Source organism: Camelus bactrianus, chromosome 24 (assembly GCF_048773025.1).
Source record: "Camelus bactrianus isolate YW-2024 breed Bactrian camel chromosome 24, ASM4877302v1, whole genome shotgun sequence".
Lineage (NCBI taxonomy): Eukaryota > Metazoa > Chordata > Mammalia > Artiodactyla > Camelidae > Camelus > Camelus bactrianus.
In genome coordinates this window covers 23759379-23783467 of record NC_133562.1, presented here as the reverse complement: position 1 = coordinate 23783467, position 24089 = coordinate 23759379, and the positions used below count along the sequence as shown (strand labels likewise).

General features: G+C 34.0%; 1 long non-coding RNA gene across 1 annotated transcript in view; it reads left to right on the top strand.

Moving 5' to 3' along the window:
• The window catches only part of LOC141574931 (uncharacterized), a 109642-nt gene extending 85871 nt beyond the window's left edge, over window positions 1–23771 (top strand). The window contains exon 3 of the long non-coding RNA XR_012502064.1: window positions 23148–23771. This is a non-coding gene — a long non-coding RNA (uncharacterized LOC141574931). The remainder of the gene's footprint in view (window positions 1–23147) is intronic.
• Window positions 23772–24089: the final 318 nt, after the last annotated feature.

Here is a 24089-nt window from a genome sequence, read left to right as displayed (position 1 = left end):
GTGCAGGAACATTGATGCAGTCCCATTTTTTTATTTTTACTTTTGTTTCCCTTGCCTAATTAAACATATCTGAAAAATATTACTAAGATCAATGTAAAAGAGGACACCGCCTATGTTTACTTCTAGAAGTTGTATGGTATCAGGTCTTACATTTAAGTTTTTGAAACATTTTAATTTATTTTTCTTAATGGAGTGAGAAAATCCAATTTGGTTCTTTTGCATGTAGCTGTCCAGTATTCTCAAAGTTCAAAGCACCATTTATTGAAGAGGCTATCCTTTCCCCATTTTATATTCTTGCGTCCTTTGTTGAAGATTTATTTCCCATGTAAGTGTGAACTTATTTGTGGGCTCTGTGTTCTGTTCCATTGATCTTTGCATCTGTTTTTGTGCAAGTGCCATACTGTTTTGATAACTATAGCTTTGCGATTTAGTTTGAAATCAGGGTGCATGATACCCTCAGCTTTCTTCTTCTTTCTCAAGATTGTTTTGGCTATTGAGGGACTTTTGTTTCCATATAAATTTTAGAATTATTTGTTCTGAATATTGCTCTTGGTAATTTCATAGATATTACATTAAATCTGTAGGTTGTCTTGCATATTATGGTCATTTAAAAATATTAATCCTTCCAGTCCATGAATATGGTATATCTTTTCATCTGTTTCCATCATCTTCAGTTTCTTTCATCAGTAACATACCGTTTTCCAGGTAGAGATCTTTCACATCCTTATGTACATTTATTAGGCTTTGAGAAAATAAATCCTCCCACTTATAAATAGTTAAACAACATTAATTTGGACTCTAATGATGGATTCAAATTTACTAGAAATATGCAGAGTAATTGTATTAAAAAAGTTGTTTTACACAATTTAAGTCGTGTCTAGCAATGTCAGGTAGTTAACTCTGTGTTATTTGCCAGTTCCATGAAGTCACGAACCACGTGTGTCTCCCTTGCTGACCGATGTATCCTGAGCTTGCCCTTATCCTAGAAACAAGAAATATTTGGTGAACAAAGTATAATTGCTGGGCTAATTAATCTCTCTTTTACATATACATTTATGTATGTGTTGTATATATGTGATACATAGTAAAATATATGCTAAATAAAGTGTAGGTGTCAAAAATTGTAAAGTGTTTACCCAATTGGCAAGTCATCAATTTTGCCTGCTACAGTCTCATTGATGCTGGTGGAAAATAGGGGCTTGTTGGATCAGAGATGAAGGATAGAGTATTACCGACAACAGAATGTCTGCACATGTGCCAGTTCCCCAAGCCTCAGTTCCCTTCGAGTAACAGGAATACAGCCAGGTGACACTTAAACACACAGTGAGATACATTCTTAGAAAGGAACCCAAATCTTAGGGAACCTGAATCTTTTGAAATGGAGGTAAACATGCCTGCCCTTTTGTTTGTAGTGATACAGTATCTGTGTCTTCCTTAGCTGATATATGTGTGTGTGTGTGTTTGTGTGTATTTATATATAATATATATGTGTGTGTTTATATACATTATATATGTAATATATATATCTATCTTTATCATTTTAAAGTTTCAAAGAGCTGAATCTGTCTTATTCCATCATCTGAATTTTTTTATTGGTAGGAATATTGAGGCTCAATTTGGGTCTTTGATTTCAACTCACGATTAAGAACTAGTATGCAATTAGTAGACATTAAAGTTAAGGTTTCCTGATTCCTAGTAAGGCTTGTTTACAGTGTACCATGTACATCTGACTATTCCATACAGATGAGTATATTACTTGAATAGTTAGAGATGAGGATAGAACACCCTATTGAATTTAGTGTTTGTAGTCTCATTAAAAGAAAACATTAAATAGAACAGTTCCCCTGCTGTAAGATTTTTGACCCATAAATTCTTAATATATTTATATTATTTGTCTTTATGTGAAATATTATCTTGAAAGACATCAATATTACACACCTGCATTTGCCTGAAAATTGGTAGCTTGATAAATTGATAAGATAACTGTGTCATATGTAAAAATTTTGAAAAACCAACTCAAACATAGATCCTAATAAAAGAATGTTATACATTTCCTTTTAAAGGCTAAATAGTATTACTCAGGACTTATAAATTATCATATTCTGTTACCATGGGAAAATAAAATCTGGAGTTAGAGACTTGTTTGTACTTAGAGTGTCTTCCAAACAGGAAGGCTGTCATGATGTAATGCAGTAAGCCACAGTAACAGTGGGGCATTGCAGGTGAAAAATCTGCAGCTGTAAGCCTTCACCACAATGTATTACAACTGAATGCTGGAATATTTCCTGTACAGAAACAAGTTTGGGTTAACTATGTTTCCCAAGAGTACATCACATCAAGATGTTATAAAATCGTGATTTCCTGTATTTGAATATTTATAGTTTCTCAACTGGTTCCAATATTTTAAGGTTTTATTTTTTGTATGATTTCTATTAGTTTATGATGTATAAAAGCATTTATTTTCCTTCTTCAAAATCAACTAAAAAGCAAACACCTATAAAAATACTATTACAAGTTAAAACAGTTGAAATTGCATACATAACTTTATGTCAAGTTATTACTAAATGACCGATTTTTACCTTGAAGTAGACACATAAAACTGACATATGCCATTATTAGAATATATTTTACTTTTAATTGACCATTGAAAATCAGTTGTTCTGTTTGTTATGTAGCATGAATATGTTTTTTCCTGTTTTAATTATAAATGACTGATTGTAATAAATTTTCTTCATACTTAAAAGGACAGTTAAGTCCAGTCAAACTCATAAGTAGAATACTGTCTACTTTATTTATAAAGGCAAAGCTGGTGTTTTACCTTGTTAGGTTATAATATTTCTATTGCTGTAATATTATCTTAATGTGTATAATAAGATATAGATACACATATATCTTAATTTTGATAATAATATGTAATAAATTACCATAATATATGTAATGATACAAAGTATATATATATATTGCATCTTTCAGTCATGCATCAATCAACTATTGTATGCTCAATCCTCACATTCTGTGTTCTAACTATCCACATACCTACTCTCTTCCAGTCATCAATTAAAAATTTTTACCTATCACTTGCTTTTCCATTGGATTCCAGAAAGGGGAATATATTTGACCTTCTCATCACCTTGATATTGTGATAAATGTAGTATACATTTTTACTTGGTTAATGAGGTAAAATAACTTTCTATTAACAAAATGAAAGTTTCATAACAATTACTCTTTCAAAAGTTATCATCTAGGAATGTTCCACTGTGGAAAGCCCTTTACCTATCCACGGGTGTATGTCAGAAATAGTTTTCTTTAAATGTTGCTTGAAGCATTGGATAACAAAGAAACTTTTAAGCAAAGAAACAAGCTTCAAAACAAAAGCAGGGTATTGAGATGTCCACAGACAGTGTGAAAAACTCCAGCAGATTCCTTGGGTGCTACTGGGATATGCAAATGCATAGGTCTGTGCATTCACCCCTGGCTCTGCGTGTGCTAAGAATGATGTAAGAAGGTCTTATGCTCTCACCACTGGCTGACCTTAAGACTCTGCACAGGTAGGAGAAGAAGGCTAAGGCATCGATTAGGGTATGCCTCAACGGCCACATAGAGCCCCTCAGCAAAGACTGTGGGTGCTTACTGATTCCAGGTCTTTAAGGAAAGAAGAATTTTTTGAAAAACTAATGGCTGAACACTTCTCAAATTTACTAAAAAATATTAGTGTACACATCCAAGAAGTTCAGTGAACTCCACATAGGCAAAACTCAGATTTCTGCAGGAATGAGTCAAGAAAGAGTCTTGACTGAAACTAGAGAGAACCGACTCATCGTACATAAGGGATGCTCAATAAGATAAACAAGTGATTTCTCATCAGCAGTATTGGATACCAAAGGCAGAGAGATAACATATTCACAGTGCTGAAAGGAATGGGCTGCCAACGAGAAAAAATTTGCCAAATTAAGTAACTTTTTAAATGGTAAGAATGAAAATATTGTCATTATTCAGAGTTCTTTAAAGAATCCAATTTAAAGAAACTGGAACAGGAAATTGTGGCTGATCATTTCCTTTGCAATGCAAAAATTTATAGCATTCTTTTATAAAGATCTATGTTGGAGTTAGTTTTTCAAAATCTTAATATATGACCTAGTTATCTTATCAATTTATCAAGCTACAAATTTTCAGGCCAATGCAGGTGTGTAATATGATGTCTTTGAAGATAATATTTCCCTTACAGACAAATAAAATATCAATATTAAGAACTTCTGAGTCAAAACATACTTATAACAGGGGCAACTGTTCAAATTTATGGTTTCTTTTAAAGAGACTACAAAACATTTCAGCAGTGTGCTCTAGTCTCAGCTTTACCTATTTAAGTATTTTACTCATCTGTATGGAATAGTCAGATGTACACTGTACACTGTAAAGAACGCTAACTAGGTAACAGGGGAGCTTAACTCTAATGTCAAATTAGTTGCACACTAGTTTTTAACTTTGAGTTGAAGTCAAAGAACCAATGTGAGCCTCACTCTTCTTACATATAAAAAAAATTCGATGATGGAATAAAACAACTCGAGCTCTTTAAAACTTTAAAGTGATAAAGATATATATATGTATACTATATATATAATATATTTACACACACACATATATATTTTATATATATATACACACACACACATATCAGCTATGGAAAACACAGATAGTGTCTCTCTACAAACAAAGTGGCAGGCATGTTTACCTCCTTTTAAAAAGATTCATGTTCCCCAAGTTTGGGGTTCCTTTCTTAGAATGTATCCCACTGTGTGTTTAAGTGTCACCTGGCTCTCTTCCTGTTACTCAAAGGGAACTGAGGCTTGGGGAACTGGCACATGTGCAGACACACTGCTGTTGGTAATACTCTGTCCTTGATCTCTGATCCAGCATGCCCCTATTTTCTAACTGCATCCATGAGACTCTTGCAGGCTAAGTTGTTAACTTGCAAATGGGGTAAACATTTCACAATTTTTGACACCTACACTTTATTTAGCATATATTTTACTATGTATCACATATATACAACTCATACATAAACGTATATGTAAAAGTGAGATTAATTAGCCCAGCAATTATACGTTATTTGTTCACCAAACATTTATTGTTTCTAGGATAAGGGCAAGCTCAGGATACAGCAGTCAGCAAGGGAGACACACGTGGTTCATGCCTTCATGGAACTGTCAAATAACGAACAAAGAGTTAAGTACCTGATGTTGACAGACAAGATTTAAATTGTGTTAAAACAATTATTTTAACACAATTACTCTGCACATTTGTAGTAAATTTGAATCCATGTGTAGAGTCCAATTTCATGTGGTTTAATTACGTATAAGTGGGAGTATTTATTTTCTCAAAACCTCATAATTGTAAATAAGGAGGTGAAAGATCTCTACCTGGAAAACGGTATGTTACTGATGAAAGAAACTGAAGATGATGGAAACAGATGAAAAGATATACCATATTCATGGACTGGAAGAATTAATATATTTAAGTGACCATAATATGCAAGACAACCTACAGATTTAAAGTAATATCTATCAAATTATCAACAGCAATATTCAGAACAAATAATTCTAAAATTTGTATGGAAACAAAAGGCCCTCAATAGCCAAAACAAATTTGACAAAAAGAAGAAAGCTGAGGGTATCATGCACCCTGATTTCAAACTAAATCACAAAGCTATAATTAATCAAACAGTATGGCACTGGCAGAAAAACTGATGCAGAGATCAATGGACTAGAACACAGAGCCCAGAAATAAGTTCACACTTACATGGGCAATAAAACTACAACAAAGGAGGCAAGAATATACAATGGGGAAAGGATAGCTTCTTCAATAAATGGTGCTGGGAACTTTGAGAAAACTGGACAGCTACATGCAAAAGAACCAAATTGGATTTTCTCACTCCGTTAAGAAAAATACATTAAATGCATCAAAAACTTAAATGTAAGACCTGAAACCATACAACTTCTAGAAATAAGCATAGGTGATGTGCTCTTTTACATTGATCTTAGTAATATTTTTGAGATATATTTACCTAGGCAAAGGAAACAAAGGTAAAAATTAAAAAATGGGACTGCATCAATGTTTCTGCATTGCAAAGGAAATGATCAGCCACAATTTCCAGTTCCAGTTTCTTTAAAATGGATTCTTAGAAACAACTCTCAATCTAGACAAAATTTTGATTCTTATCATTAAACAAGTTACTTAATTTGGGAAATATTTTCTCGGTGGACCCCATTCCTTTCAGCACTTTGAATATGTTATCTCTCCGCCTATGGTCTCCACCACTGCTGATGAGAAACCAACTGTTAATGGTTTTTATCATCCCTTATATATGATGAGTTGCTTCCCTCTAGTTTCAGTCAAGACTGTTTCTTGACTCTTTCATGCAGAAATCTGAGTTTTGCCTATGTGGAGTTCACTGAACTTCTTGGATGTGTAGACTAATATTTTCAGCAAATTTGAGAAGTGTTCAGCCATTAGTTTTTCAAATAATTCTTCTTTCCTTAAAGACCTGGAATCAGTAAGCACCCACATTCTTTGCTGAGGGGCCCTATGTGGCCGTTGAGGCATACACTCATCTCTGCTTTAGCCTTCCTCTCCTACCTGTGCAGAGTCTTAAGGTCAGACAGTAGTGAGAGCATAAGCCTTTCTTACATCATTCTTAGCACACGCAGAGCCAGGAGTGAATGCACAGACCTATGCATTTGCATATCCCACTAGCTCCCCAGGAATTTGCTGGAGCTTTTCACACTGTCTGTGGACATCTCATTACCCTGATTTTCCTTTGAAGCTTGTTGCTTTGCTTAAAACTTTATTTGTTATCCAATCCTTCAGGCACCATTTAAAGAAAACAATTTCTGACATAGACCCGTGGATAGGTAAAGGGCTTTTCATACTGGAACATTCCTAGTTGATAACTTTTGAAAGAGTAATTGTTATGAAACCTTCATTTCGTTAATAGAAAGTTATTTTACCTCATTAACCAAGTAAAAATTTATACTACATTTATGACAATATCAAGGTGATTATAAGATCAAATATATTCCCTCTTGGTGAATCCAATGGACAAGCATGAGATAGGTAAAAATTTTTAATTGATGACTGGAAGAGAGTAGTAATGAGGATAGTTAGAACATAGAATATGAGGACTGAGCATAAAATAGTGCATTGATACATGATAGAAATATGCAATGTATATATACATTATATCATTATATAAATTAGGATAAGTTATTACATATCATTATTGAAATTAGGATAAATGTGTATCTATATATTAATATACACATTAAGATAAAATTACAGCAATATAATCATTAAAAGTGTACATGCAAAAACACCAGTTTTGCCTTAATAAATAAAGAAGACTTTATACTACTTATGATTTTGACTGAACTTAACTGTCCTTTTAAGCATGAAGAAAATTTATTACAATCAGTTATTTATAATTATAACAGGAAAAAACAAATTCTTCCTACACAACATACACAACAACTGATTTTCAATAATCAATTTAAACTAAAGTATATTCTGATAATGGCATTGACAGTATTTTGTGTCTTCTTCAAAGTAAAAATCGAAATTTAGTAAGAACGTGAAATACAGATATGTATGTAATTTCAAATATTTTAGCTTATTATTCTATTTTTATAGGTATTTGCTTTTTAGTTGATTTTGAAGTAGGAAAAGAAAAGTTTCTATACATCTTCAACTAATAGAAATCATACCAAAAAAGAAAAAAAAAACCTTAAAATATTGGAAACAGTTGAGATACTACAAATTTTCAAATACAGGAAATCATGATTTTATAACATTTTAATGTGATCTACTATTGGGAAACGTAGTTAACCCAACCTTATTTCTGCACAGGAATTATTCCAGCATACAATTGTAATACATTGTGGTGAAGGCTTACATCTGCAGATTTTTCACCTGCAATGCCCCAATGTTACTGTGGCTTACTGCATTGCATCAAGACTGCCTTTCTGTTCGGAAGACCCTCTAAGTACAAACAACACTCTAAGTTCAGATTTTATTTTCCCTTTTTATTAGATTATGGGAATTTAAGAGTCCTGAGAAAAACTTCTTTAGCCTTTAAAAGGAAATGTATAACATTCTTTTATTAGGCTCTATGTTTGAGTTGGTTTTTCAAAATCTTAAAATGTGACCCAGTTATCTCATCAATTTATTAAGCTACAAATTTTCAGGCAAATGCAGGTGTGTAATATGTATTTCAAGGTAATATTTCCCATAAAGACAAATAATATATCAATATTAAGAACTTCTCAGTCAAAATATACATACAGCAGGGGCAAATGTTCTAATTTATGCTTTCTTTTAAAGAGACAACAAACCCTAATTCATTAGTGTGCTCTAGTCTCAGCTCTTCCTATTCAAGTATTTTACTCATCTGTATGGAATCGTCAGATGTAAACTGTACACTGTAAAGAACGCTAACTAGGTATCAGGGGAGCTTAACTCTAATGTCAAATTAGTAGCACACGAGATTTTAATCTTGAGTTGAAGTCAAAGACCTAATTTGAGCCTCACTCTTCTTACATATAAAAAAAATCAGATGATGGAATCCGACAAATCCAACTCTTTAAAACTTAAAAGTGATAAATACAGATATATATATATATATATATATATATATATATATATATATATAATATATCTAATATATATACACATACACATATATATATTATATATACACACACACACACACACACATATATCAGCTATGGAAGACTCAGATAGTGTCTCTCTACAAACAAAGATGCAGGCATGTTAACCTCCTTTTCAAAAGATTCATGTTCCCCAAGTTTGGGGTTCCTTTCTTAGAATGTATCTCACTGTGTGTTTAAGTGTCACCTGGCTCTCTTCCTGTTACTCGAAAGGAACAGAGGCTTGGGGAACTGGCACATGTGCAGACACTCTGTTGTCATTAAAACTCTGTCATTCATCTCTGATCCAGCATGCCCCTATTTTCTACCAGCGTCCATGAGACTAGAGCTGGCTAAGTTTTTAACTTGCAAATGGGGTAAACACTTCACAATTTTTGACACCTACACTTTATTTAGCATATATTTTACTATGTATCACATATATACAACACATACATAAATGTATATGTAAAAGTGAGATTAGTTAGCCCAGAAATGATACGTTATTTGTTCACCAAACATTTATTGTTTCTAGGATAAGGGCAAGCTCAGGATACAGCAGTCAGCAAGGGAGACACACGTGTTTCATGACATCACGGAACTGAGAAATAACGAACACAGAGTTAAGTACCTGATGTTGCCAGACACGATTTAAATTGTGTTAAAACAATTTTTTAACACAATTAATCCACACATTTCTAGTAAATTAGAATCCGTCTTTAGAGTCCAAATTAATCTGGTTTAACTATTTATAAGTGGGAGGATTTATTTTCTCAAAGTCTCATAAATGTAAATAAGGAGGTGAAAGATCTCTACTTGGAAAACGGTAAGTTACTGATGAAAGAAACTGAAGATGATGGAAACAGATGAAAAGATATACCATATTCATGGACTGGAAGAATTAATATTTTTAAATGACCATAATATGCGAGGCAACCTTCAGATATAATGTAAAATCTATTAAATTACAAAAAGCAATATTCAGAACAAATAATTCTAATATTTATATGGAAACAAAAGACCATCAATAGCCAAAACAATCTTGAGAAAGAAGAAGAAAGCTGAGGGTATCATGCACCCTGATTTCAAACTAAATCACAAAGCTATAATTAATCAAACAGTATGGCACTGGCAGAAAAACTGATGCAGAGATCAATGGACTAGAACACAGAGCCCAGAAATAAGTTCACACTTACATGGGCAATAAAACTACAACAAAGGAGGCAAGAATATACAATGGGGAAAGGATAGCCTCTTCAATAAATGGTGCTGGGAACTTTGAGAATACTGGACAGCTACATGCAAAAGAACCAAATTGGATTTTCTCACTCCGTTAAGAAAAATAAATTAAAAATGGATCAAAAACTTAAATGTAAGACCTGAAACCATACAACTTCTAGAAGTAAACATAGGCGGTGTGCTCTTTTACATTGATCTTAGTAATATTTTTGAGATATGTTTACTTAGGCAAGGGAAACAAAAGTAAAAAGTAGAAAATGGGACTGCATCAATGTTTCTGCACTGCAAAGGAAATGATCAGCCACAAATTCCAGTTCCAGTTTCTTTAAAGTGGATTCTTAGAAAGAACACTGAATGCAGACAGTATTTTGATTTTTACTCTTTACCGTTACATAATTTGGCAAATTTTTTCTCGTTGACAGCCCATTCCTTTCAGCACTTTGAATATGTTATCTTTCTTCCTTTGGTCTCCACCACTGCTGATGAGAAACCAACTGTTCATCTTATTGAGCATCCCTTATGTATGATGAGTCGCTTCTCTCTACTTTCAGTCAAGACTGTTTCTGGACTCTTTCATGCAGAAATCTGAGTTTTGCCTATGTGGAGTTCACTGAACTTCTTGCATATGTAGACTGATGTATTTTAGTATATTTGTGAAGTGTTCAGCCATTAGTTTTTCAAATAATTCTTCTTTCCTTAAAGGCCTGGAATCAGTAAGCAACGACAGTCTTTGCTGAGGGGCTCTATGTTGCCGTTGAGGCATACCCTCATCTCTGCCTTAGAATTCCTCTCCTACTTGTGCAGATTCTTCAGGGCAGCCAGTGGTAAGAGCATAAGACATTCTTACATCATTCATAGCACATGCAGAGCCAGGGGTGAATGCACAGACCTATGCATTTGCATATCCCACTAGCTCCCCAGGAATCTGCTGGAGCTTTTCACACTGTCTGTGGACACAAGTTATTTTTCAGCAATTAAAATAAAAAAGAAATCAATAACAAATAAAAGATGACCACTGAAAGAAAGAGCTCTTCATTATCCACACTTGAGATGGTCTAAGTAGATGTTTATTAATGTTTTGCTTCAGGGGAATCCTTTATAAGTGACAGTGTAGAATAAAATAAGCAGATAGCAGATGTAAAGAGTTTCAAAGTATATTTTAAAATAAACTAATTTTAAAAATAAATAAATAACTTCATTATAGAACTGATAATATTTTTTACTCCCTAAAGATGCTAATACATTTTACATTATGATTGTACAAAATCTTGATACAGCACTAAATCAATATTCTGTCACCCAAAATGTTATGCTTTAGTTAATATTGTATTAAATATTTCCCCAAACTGAACTATGTGGGTAGCAAACAAACGAGATTAAAAATGAAGATACTTAAGTCACTCAAGTAAACTTTACAGTTAAACTTTGAGAGTGGATAAGCTGATTAAAGCACACATTATATTTAAAAAATGATGAGAAAAGGACATTAGAGAGTGTTCATAGTTAAGGGGCTGGCATAAATAGAAACGGACCCCAATATAATCATACGAAAACAGAGTATAATGCATAACACAGGAATGGGATATGCAGAGTTTTGTTGGGGTTCACAGGTGTCCACCCAAAAGAAATAAAAGCATGTATCACAAAGTTTTGTATATGAAAGTTCACACCAGTATTCATATTAGCAATAAAAGTGGCATGTCCACCAATCAGGGAATGGATAAACACAATGGTGTGTCTGTACAACGGAATCCTATTCAGTAATAAAAAGAACAGAGCCCTGTGCATGCTCCTACTTGAATAAAACTCCCGCCCAAAATATATAATTGGAAAAACTCAGCTGTACAAAGACCATTTACTATATAAATCAATTTATATAAAATATTCAGAAAAGGTAAGTGTATATAAAGAGAAAGCAGACTGGTGGTTGCCTATGTCTGGGGTGGGAACAAAGAGTGGGTGTTAATGATTTCCTTTTGGAGCAATAGAAATGCTCTAAATCTGGATTGTGGTGTTGCTTGGCAACACTCTGAACTTCTTAAAAATCACTGAATTGTACACATAGAATAAGTTGATATTGTAATATGCATGTTATAATCAATAAAGTGGAAATACATTTGGTCAGGACTCAGAGAAAGATTAGTTGTAGTTACAGGATGACCTCAAATTTCAGACATATTTTAAAGCTTAGATGTGACTTCATTTTATTTATTTACTTATCATACCTGTCTACTTATAAAAAGAATAAACGTAGCATAAATATACATGATATTTGACATTAATACAATATGAAAGATAAACATCTAATCATAGGGGATGAGGCAAATAAAAAGTACTGAAAAATATCTAAGTTTCATTTACAAAGCTTTGCCTTGGATAGTAAAACACTCAGCACGACGTGAGACATCACAAAGTTATATTACCCTCGTTATTTAAGCCAGGCAGGACTTGGATCTGTGAAGTTCACTTACACAAGTGGACGGAAGTGTGGGATCAGGACATCTGAGTAAGAGCAGAGAAGCTAAAATTTGTCAGCATAGAAGGAACAGCTCATTTTCAGCCACCAGGTTTCACTGAGCTCTTATGCTTTATCCCCCAAGCTAAATGCTTTCTGTGTTGTATCTCATTTAATCCCCATAACAATGCTATTAGTTCTATACTATCATCACATTCATTTTACAAATGAAGAAACTAATGCAACACCCATTAATGTAGCTTCAAAATTTGCAGAAACATGGATGTGTGAGAGCTGAGATTTAAACCCAGGCAGACACTCCAGTACTACACACCTACCTATTCAATAGCAATGCTCCTTGCATTTGATTCATCAGGATGTTCTTTCAAATTTGAGGTTAAGACCATCTCCAACATGATTTCTTCTGCCTTACAGAGGCAGATTTCATTGATCACCTCTATATTGTCTTCATGGGCCTCTCATGATTTTCAACATTTTTCTACATTGACCCCCGTCATCCAGAATCCCCACTCTTTACTGCCAGCCTTTTCTCAATTCAGCTTGTGGTCCAGTCCCAAACCACCTCCTGGCCATAGTCCCATCACTGGCATCTGCTTAACTAGTTCGTGGAAAGTAGTTCATGGTATAAACAGGAGTTTGCCTGTCAGGAACAATCCCCAACATACATAATTGGTTTAGATGCATTCTTTTTACATTTTAACCTGGATTCTATGAAACTTAGAAATGAAATTTGACATTGTGAAGAGTTTAACCAACAGTGGTTCTGCCCTTTATATGCTGTTTTCTAATAGTGCCATTATAGGACTTTAAGCCAGCCATGTTAATAGGGCCATTCATCCCAAACCCCAAATCAGCACACGAATCTGCTCTTTTCTGGTGCAGGAGCATTACAAGAGATGTGGGTGGCATTTCTGTTTTTTTTTTTTTTTTTTCCCTAATTTCATGGGGAATGGCATTTTGAAAGAGAAATAAAATAGGACAGATTAAACATAGTTGATACATAGTTGATTATCTTGGCTCCTCTGAGAAACTCCCCTAAATAAAAAAAGTATAAAAAAAGGAAAATGTAAATGCACAAACATACAAGCCAAAAGACAATATAAAATGTGACAACAGTAAATAAGAGGCATCAACAATTTTCTGAGAATGGAAATCAAATGCAGGAATAATGTTATTTGACTTAATAAAGAAGAGGAAATTGAAATCAATGTGGGCAGAAACATGTTGACTCACAGAATCAGAGGAAATTTATGGACTTTGAAGACCCAGGACAAGCAACTATGGAAGTGACTCATTGAAAACAAAGGAACGAGTTCAAAGACATGCAGCGATCGATCTATCCCTTGGCTCCCACCCAACACTCAAAAACTCCAGAAATTAAATGGATGCTTCTTGCCCACTGTAGAAGGATAACAGAAGTCTTTTTCTGCAGAGAAATCAAACCTAACAGTGTAGGTACTTGGGGTCACCTGACATAACAGACCAGTGAAATCAAACCAGAAAAAAAGAAAGGGGTGAGGGGGTTGAATGAGTCAGCATCCTGAATGGCAAGTTATTTTCCCAATGTCTTCCCTCATTCAGATAACTCCAGGCAGATGACAGAAACATTTCCCTCTGGGGGGAAAAAAATGGAAATGCCTCCAAGAAAAAGCAAAACAAGATGCTAAACTTTTGAGAGATTTGCAAAGTACATAAGAGTTTATATGTGGATCATCTCGCAGTGAAGGAAACATGCTTTCACATAAATATCAAGCCAGGAGCTTTTTAGTGATTCCCTCTTAAATACAATGGATAGGTAAACATCATTACTCATTTGAAGGAACCATCCAAGCTGACAGAGATACAAATAAGTAGAAAAGATTCAGGGACACCACAGGAAGCAGAAGAAAGCTTTTAACGATGTATCATCGATACTCTCAAAGCAGTACTATTGCAATAACAAAAACAATTCTTATAAATCACAGCATTATAAATTTTTAAAAAAATCCCCTATAAACTAATACCAAAAGCAGAGCCAATAGGAGATAAAGTTTTAATAATTGGAAGAACTGTGAAGAAAGTTTAATGTATAAGTAACAGGAATTTTAATAAATCAAACCAGTAATTTCTAAAGCTTGAAGGACACAAATCTCTAAATGGTAAAGACCCACCAAATGTTTAGCACAATGAATGAAGAAGGTCTCTCACAGAGGTATTATCCTGTGAAATGTAAGAACATTAAAAATTATTTTAAAATGATACCAAAGGCTTCAAGTGTGAGAGATGGATTAGGAATGTCTTGTAAAAAGTACTGCAGTTCAGAATGGCATCCAACTTCTCAAGAACAAGACTGGAAACCACAAAGTAGTAGATTGAATTCCTTTAAAATTCAGAAGGGAGATGATATATCTCACTAAACCATGACTAAAGCATGAGAACAAAAACATTTCTTTAAATTTCCCCCCAGTGATTTGTCTTTTCTTAGAAAGCTACTCTAGGTTCTGATTCTGAAAAGTGAAATGAACAAGAAGATACATGATCCAGGGAGCACAACACCATACAGGAGATTGCTGCTGAAATAGCCAGTTGAGCCTTTGTGCACTTTAACCAGTAAACACTCAAGTTAGACTGGAGGAGAATCAGTTACTAAGGAGGGAGACCTCCCAGTAAAAGGGACGGAGGGAGGGAGGGAGAGAGGGGATGGGTGTGTGCGTGTGAGAGAGAGAGAGAGAGAGAGAGAGAGAGAAAGGAAAACTTGGAGATGGAGATTTTCAGAACTGTGCTTGAATATGTAGAGAAATAATTGTTGGATGACAATAATAATCATTAATAATAACAATAATAGTATAAACACTGACTACCAACTTAACCAAGAATTGTAATAGGAATATAATGTGAGAATATAGAGAGAGGAAGTAGTCCATTTGGTGGAGTAAGTGTCAGAGAGCTGAATTAACAACTACCAAAAAGGAAATCAGTAGAAAATGTCCAAAGTTGACAAATCAAGAATTAGCAATGAAGGCATCTATTTAAAGGTATGGAAGTGAGGAGCAGAAGAGCATATTTAAAGGAGTTGAAAGTCATTTTTGGGGAACTGAATTTGGATAACAGGGAGGACTGAGCATTTGTAAGAGTTATTTTAATATATAAATGATAGCTAATGTTACTTTAACATATGTAATTTTATTTCATGTAAATACAAATTAATTATAAGGAATAAGAAATGCAGTATGAGAAATCTCAACTTTGTCGAGTATACTGCGGGCAAAAGATGCATTGGCAATATCGATCAGCTGTTTTTCTGACTATTTTGTAGAAAAACTCCCAAGCCAATGCCAACAATGAGAAATTACCAAAGGGGAAATTAGTTTACCGCTACAAGAATTAATGGTGTTTCATTCTAATAAGCGGGAAAATGTAGGGTGAATGAGAATGAATACCACTATGCTTTCATGATGCAGAATATATTCTCAATAATGAAATGATTTTAAAGTGTAAGGCTTAGAGGGGAGAGGCTGATGGGGTTAGGCAAAATAGGTGAGGCAGATTAAGAGGAACAAATCTTCAGTTATAAAATAAATAAACCACCGGGATTAAATATACAGCAAAGGAGATATGGTCAAAAATATTTAGTAACTTTATATGGGGACAGACAGTTACTAGACTTATTATAGTGATCATTTCATAATATATGCAAATGTCAAGTCACTACATAGCACACCTGAAACTAACATGATGCTGTACATCAACTCTATTTCAATAAAATAAAATTACATAAGGGTTTTCAGTTAAAAAACAAAGGCAACATGCCATAGATTTATCATGATACCACAAAGGACACAAAGATTCAGTTCAGAGAGGCTGAGGGTCCTATCAAATGTAGCCAAATGGGCAGTACATAAATCAGTAGTTTATCCAGGTTTTGCTACAGATACCAAGTCCACTGACCTTACATCATAAACTCAAATGAAAGAAATGGATTTATTCATGCAATAAATGTTAAAATATTTTTTGAAAGAGAAAATGGTTAAACACAAAGGATGTGATATTACTTGCTCTGAAATTATTAGATTTTCATCTAATGGTGTAATAGAAACCTGGTGCATAGAGAATCTCAGGCTTTTCTTATGCTGATGCTACAAACTTAGATACAAATACAGACGTTTTATATTATCAACTTTACATTACTTATTATTACTAAGAAGCATCCTTTTATATTTTATTTATGTCATATAGTCACATTTAATTAATGTTAAAGATATATAGGAATAATGGTTTTGTGATGGATATAATTGATTTTATGTTTGTTTTGTTGGGGAAAAGTAGTCTTCATACTTTAAAAAAACTGTAGGACAGCTCTTTACCCTCTTCCACATCTCTCTTCTGAAAACCTAAACCATTACAATTCTCGACTAATATGTGTTACACACACACATACACACGCACACACACATGTCTCCCAATATTTCAGTTACAGATTAACGCAAGGAGAAAAGACAAAAACCTCACTGTTTTCCATCCTTTATACTACAACATTCAATGATATGCTCCATATTTTTCTGTGTGCTGGTGTGTCTCAAAAAGCTTAGTTAACATATTTGTTATATAAACCTATTCCTGCCAAATTAAACAATTTTTATAAATATTGGGGATGATACATAATAAATTTATTTAAGGGAGAAACAGGTGATGGTTATACATAACATATAAAACAAAAATTTAACACTGTTATCCTATGGCATATCTGTATCTATAGTATACCTATATATGTTTATATAGAGAGACATTTTGATAAATATATATATATACACACACATATATACTTGATATGTTTGTTCTGTGCATCTTAATTGTGTATATCTTCCTTTTCCTAGGAAAATTTTAATTTTAAGAAACAGTGTCTTAGCATTTGATTCTGAATATTTCAACTGCTTCAGAACAAAATTAAGAATTTAGTTAATAGGCAAACTTAAAAACATTACGATTATTACCTAGAACTATAATAGTATTAGTAAATAGTGATAGTAACACAAAGGTTTTAATTGAGCATTTATTAAATGTCAAGGATTGTCTGAGTTCCTAAGAGGCATCCATGCTTTATCACTTTATGGGATTATTACTATTTTTATCCTCATTTCATAAATAAGGATCACAGTATCACACATAGTAAATTCCAGAGTTGGAATTTGGATCTGATTCACAAAATGCTCCAGTATCTGATCAATATATGAATATACTAAGATGATTTTTGTTCTAAATAATAAAATTAAACACAGCAAATAAAGTCATATTTCTAAGATGTACATTTCTCACCAAATCTAAACTTTCAAAGACACACATTGCCTTCTTGTCAGGATTCATACTGACAATCTTTTCACACTGAAAATTCTGTTTCATACCAGGGACTTAATCATATCAAAATAAACAGAAGAAAATTAATCTTTTATTAAAAGCAGATTCATGCACCTAGCCAACAGATATTTTAATTCAAAGGGGAAATTGTTATTTTATACTATTTGTATTGTCTCTGAAAGCAAACACAAATATTGTTACCATAACAACATCCATGCTTCTGATTTATTTATTATTTACTTTTTAGTAAACACTGTAAAATGAGTGCAGTGGTTGGATTTCTATCTCCAAAGAGTAATAAACAGGAGACAATTAACTGGTAATTATTTCCACCTGCTGAACTCTATTTTGAGGTGATTTGATTAATTAACAGCAGAGATCTGTCATCATTAGTTCCAGAGTCTTTTTTTTTTTTCTTTTCCAAAACATCAAAATACTCTTAACATCAGCTTGGAACAGATTCTCCTGTCCATTTGCTGGGTCACTGCTCCTGAACTCATTACCCCCGTAAGTGGAAAATATGGCTACTGTTCATCAATGTGAAAATGTGATTTCCCTTTAAAAAGTTAATAGTAATTTTGAAAAATGGAAAACTATATTCAAAATAAAGAGAAAAATTGCATCCTGGATGATTGTACCGAATGTTTAACTTCAAGGATAGGAATACTTTTATTAAAATCAAATCTATTTTTTAAATTTTTTGGAAAGGAACTTAGTAACTAACGGATGGATTGACTTGTGTCCTGCAAGGATTTTAATCGTGTTTCTTTTATTACAAGGTGGGTACAAGGCTGTCTTTTAGGTCAAATGGATCTGGAATTCTTCCTGATGTAAGATTGTCTAGAAATGAGAAGTTCTGTCTCTTGGCCCTCCTTTCTCTCCTCTCAGATTAATGCATTGCAATACTGTATGAGCATTCTAATCAGCGTGGACCACTGGGGCACTTCCCATTTTTAATCTTCATTATGTATGTTAGGCAATAAAGAAAGGCCAGCATGAGTGTTGAAGCAAAAATGCAAAGGATTATTTTTTCCTTTAAAAATTCAAGAAAGTGCTGGCACAGTAGCCCAACTGTGTTAGAAAATTTCATAAATTTCATAAATCCAAGTTGACAAGTTCAATCTCATAAATGCTGTGTGAATCCAGCTAAAGAAATTCGTTGTACTTTCCATCTCATTTGAAGAAAAAGAATATGATGTCCTGAAAAAGCAGAAAGTATAAAATATTGAGCATGTACATTTCTGAAAGCTTAATTTCTGCACTTCTGGATTCGGAGCATAAAATTGGCCTTGGTCATTATGAATGCTGTCTAGAGGAGAGGAGACAGACTTCTCCAATTCTTCTTATGGTTTATTTGCTTTGTTTTATCAGAAGTCTTGCTCTGTGTGTCATAAGTAAGCCATTATGACATGTATTTAGGTAGCCTCAGGGAGGTTCAGTTTGGGAGATTGAAAAGTAAACCGTAGTTCAGGCTTGTTTCTAATGCAACCTCAAACAAACATGAGACCATTTTTCAAAGAGATTAAAAATATAAACAAGCCCATTCATACACAGATGACATCCTCCTTAATAATCTCTTTCCTGTGCAAGAGTCTTATTTACCTCACCTCTAGTTTTAGTTTTTATCATGTTAAGCATTTTTAAGTGTACAGTTTAGTGGTGTTAAGTATATTCACATTATTGTGAAATGGAGCCCCATTTTCATCGTACACATATAAAGTTACATCCAATAAACCACTCCTCTTCCTCTCCTCCCCTCAGCTTCCAGTAACCACCATTCTACTTTCTGTTTCTGCGAATTTGGCCACTGTAAAAATCTCACATAAATGGAATCAGACACACTTTGTCTTCTTGTGACTAGTTTATTTCACATAAAATAATGTCTCAAGGGCCATCCATGTTTGTAGCTTGTGACAAGATTTAACTCCTTTTTAAGTCTGAAAAATATTCCATTGTGTGTATACACCACACTTTGCTTATTCATTCATCCATCAGTGGACATTTGGGTTGTATCCACTTCTTAGCATCTGTGACTAGTGCTGCTATGAACATGGGAGTACAAATGTCACTCTGCCATTTTTAATTAAAACATGACGATTTATGCCATCTCCAGGTAATATCATACCTTTATTTTCATTCTTTCCCAAACGAGGAATGGTCAGAATTGAGTAAATATTTAGATTTAATGTGATTATCCCTCAATAAAGGAGGTTATAGCATTGTTATCCATATTTGTAACATGCATACATAAACATTTAAAGTCACAGCTTAAAGAGAAGGGGACAAGTGATAAGCTTAGATGTTCCTAGATTGCACAGGTCTATGGTTGGAAACCTTACCTGAAGCTCCCAAACAATTCCTGAATCAAAAATAAATACTCATTCATTTATTTCAGTCACTGAATTACTAAGACCGATTTGTGCCTCTCTGAAATTTTAGTTCCTCCTCTCTCCCTTCAATCTCTTGTCTCAGTTACCATCCTAACTCCAAAATAAAGTATTGTTAATTTTTTTCAGTCATGTCATTCAAGATTTAAATGATGTTGTCTTCATCATTTCAATGATGTCATATTTAAGAATATTTTAGAATTTCAATTTATTATATGGGAAGAAATAGAAGGAGATATGAAAGAGGAAAAAGAGATGGAAAGTAGAAAAGGAAGAACATAGGTAATTTATAAGCAATGTGGCTTTTAGTGTTTAAAAATATGGGATTTGCAGTCTGACCACCTGAGTTTGAATCCAGGTGCTGCTAGTTTAGAGATGCCTGAGTTTGGGAAAATTACTTATTTAAGTTTGTGGCTCAGTTTCCCCAAAAAGAAGTAAAAAAAAAAAAAAAAAGCTTTTGAGCTTTTTATGAAAATTATATGGATTATTTCCATGCAATTTTCTTAGCACAGAGTCTGGTATGTAATAAACTCTCAGTACATAGCTCTTAGCTCTTAAATAGTAATAATCTATGGTCCTTATGACTAACCTGGTCAGGTTTAAATCTAAACCAAACCCAATTCAAAACTTTGCTTATTCCATGAGAAAACAAACCATCTAATGTAATACACTTTGTTCCTCTGGAATTTGGACTCAGGATGAAGTTATTTTAATTTAGGGAGTCACATTCTAAACTCATAACTTAGTTTAAATTCAGTTCTCAAGGAGCCTTGATGACACATCTAGAAAAAATGGAATTCTTTGGCAGAGAAACCATTTCACATACAGAAATGTCTGCTTTGTGATACTGTTGGCCTCACCATTGATCGTGTGATAGAAGAATCCAGATGTGCAACAAGCCCTATGTCCAACGTGGTCTTGCTAGTGCATACACTGATGGAGCAAGTCCTGGTGATGTTACTGATAACCAGAGCAGAAGAATGATGCAATGCTGCTGATGGGTCATATGATATGTTCACAGCGTAAAAATGACCACAGAACATGTGTGCTTCACAATTGTGTTCTATGGACATTTGATAATATTTTAACAAGGTCTGAGTGAAGAATTTGAGCAGCAGTCATCCATATCTACCAGGTGCACCTACATCTGAGATTAAAAATTGAATCTTAACAGGGAAATATTTTCAGTGGGAAAATGCCAGTGGGGCTTTTGGAGCAGGTTAAACGGGAGACATCACTGGATCTGCCTAACTAAGTTCCAAAAGTCCTAATGAAGGACATTTGATGTCCTACCTCAAAGTCCAGCCTTGCCACTTACAGAGTGTGCGAGCTTGGGAAAGTTCCTGAAATTCTCCATGTCTCAGTTTTTGCATTTGTAGAAAGGAGATGGTATCAATAATCCTCTTTTAGGGATATTGTGAGAATTTAATGAGTCCATCTACATAAACTACTTAGAATAATGCCTGGTGTATAATAAACCCTTAGTTGATCACCAGAGCAGATACGGAAACCTACAAAGTGTATAGACATTAGGAAGGCAGGAAAAATAAGGCCTATCCTCTAGTGTGTACCAACTGCTTGGCATCCTATAAGATAGGATTTTGTCTAACTCCCCGTTTCCGAGTCCCTTCCCACCAAATCAGTGCTATATAATGACTTCCATGGGCCCCTTTCATAAAAAATATTTAAAAGTATACTTTATAATTCTGTTGGTATAAAGACAAATATATTAATATATATTAAATTTTTTTGACCTGAAAGTTCAAAGTTTTTTTTTTTCATTTTAAAAGAAATTATAACATGTTCATTGGCCCTAGAAATACCTTGGGCCATAGGCACTGCACCTAATGGAGAAGTCAGTCCTACACCAAAGACCATTATTTCCAGCTAATTGTTGAAAGTCAGAAAGTTTAAGAAACTGAATGCAGATTCACATAGTTAATATACAGCAGAGCAGGGATTTAAACTCAAATTTAAAACCAAAGTTCATGTTCCTCTTGCTTTCTCCCAGAGCGCTTCTCAAGGTGGAATTACACCAGGAATGGTCCAAGTTTTCCTTTGGTTCTGTCCCTCCTCCCTCACCCAGGGCCACCTTATCCCTGTTCATGTTCTTTCACTGGCATCCCCCTTCCTCTTCTTTCTTTCTGATTTCTTCCTCTAACAACTCCCAAGAATTTTCTCTTTTTTTTTTGTAGTATCAAAATATTCATTCCCTTCAAGTTATTAATCATATTAGAAACAATCTAAGGGACTAACTTTCACAAAGATATTAATGACTGATGATGGCACGTGTTCCCCATGTTCCCCCATTTGAACAAAAGAATCCTGAAGTTGAAGGTCTTTTATGTAAAAGCTTGCCATACTCGTCATTAATCCATACTTCATCATTTCCATAATCCTCACATTTACACCTCAACCCAGACACCTCAGCTCTCACACCGCAGACTCCTTAAGAGTGGCTTTGATTGCTGCTTTTCTTAGTGCTGAGGAATAGAGATGTTTAAAAAATAAATAAATAAAACATTGGGGGTGGCAGGAAAATATTGTTTCTTACAGACTAAAATGCAAAGACTTGAAGTCTTTAGGGAAATGATAATGAAAAAGGATGCCTGCTCTTCCTGTATGTATGGCCTGTACTACAATAGTCATAGAATTGACCCTGGTCCAAGCCCACCACAGTGAACCCTACACGGTGCTCATTTGCTCCCTATTCATCTGTGTTCTCATCTTCTTCCAATTCATCTTGGGAGCCTGTGGAACCTGACTCCTGCAGTCTCTCAGTCAGCTTGACGAATGGCTTTCCAAATATTTCCATAACACTCCCTCTACATCAGTTTTCAGATCAGCAAGCTCTGCAGATGGTTTGTTTTGATCAATCGTATCAATGTAAAAGTACATTTGATAAAGGAAAGTGTGAATTTAAAGTTCCTGAAAATTGTCATACTTTTCATTGGTGGTATTCATTGACAAAATGCAAATGTCAGAAAAATTAATTCTTTCTGTTTGTCTCTACAGGGTTTATCTATCCAAATTTCTGGAAGGAACTTCAGCCCTCAGTCATTTCACTCAACCAGTATTGATTGAGCTATGCTTGCTACGTGTCTTTGATGTGTTGACAAGCAAACCAAAGATATATGCCATATTTGCCATCAAAGGAGCTTTGAGTCTGACTGAGGAAATAACAATAGCAAATAAAATCGTTTGTATTAAACATGCTACTGATTCAACAACCTGCATATACTCAGAGAAAGCTTCATGAAGGAGGAAGGGTCAGAGAAGAGGCAGATGAAATGACATATTAAAATGGATAGAAAAGACTACGGGGAGAGAATTACAAATCCGAGTTGGGAAGTGGGAATCAGACCAAAGATGCAAAAATGAGACTAGGCATATAAATAATATACGTATAATGATGCAAGTAACAACAATGATGATCGAGACTTTTAGGAATGCCCACCTTGTGCTAAACAGTCTACAAGGCATTTTGCATATGTTATAGATCAGCCAGATAGGTTTTATTGTCCATCTATTTTCCATAATAAAATAGCTATTTTTTTCTTAAATGTAAATAATAAAGTTCATTGTAAAAGAAATTTGCCTATGTAAAAATATATAATATGTATGCACATACACAAATATACAGTATTATTATAATGTATTATGTTATATTAATAGTCATATAAAATCATCTAAAGTCTCACCCTTGAGATAATTACTTAGCATTTTCACAGTCACTTTTTTTTTTCATGCATCTCTTATATGTATTTATATACAACATACAAAATATTCTACCAGATACTCTGGCAGTATATGTGTGTGTGTGTCTTTTGCGTAAAGCACTTCCTTCGGAGGGAAGCTTTTCCAAAGCTAGTCCATCAGTTTTTGGTTGTTCAGTCATTGCTTTTGTCATTATTTGGGGGACATTAGTGCTGGACCTCTGAGTCTTTCTCTTGCTCA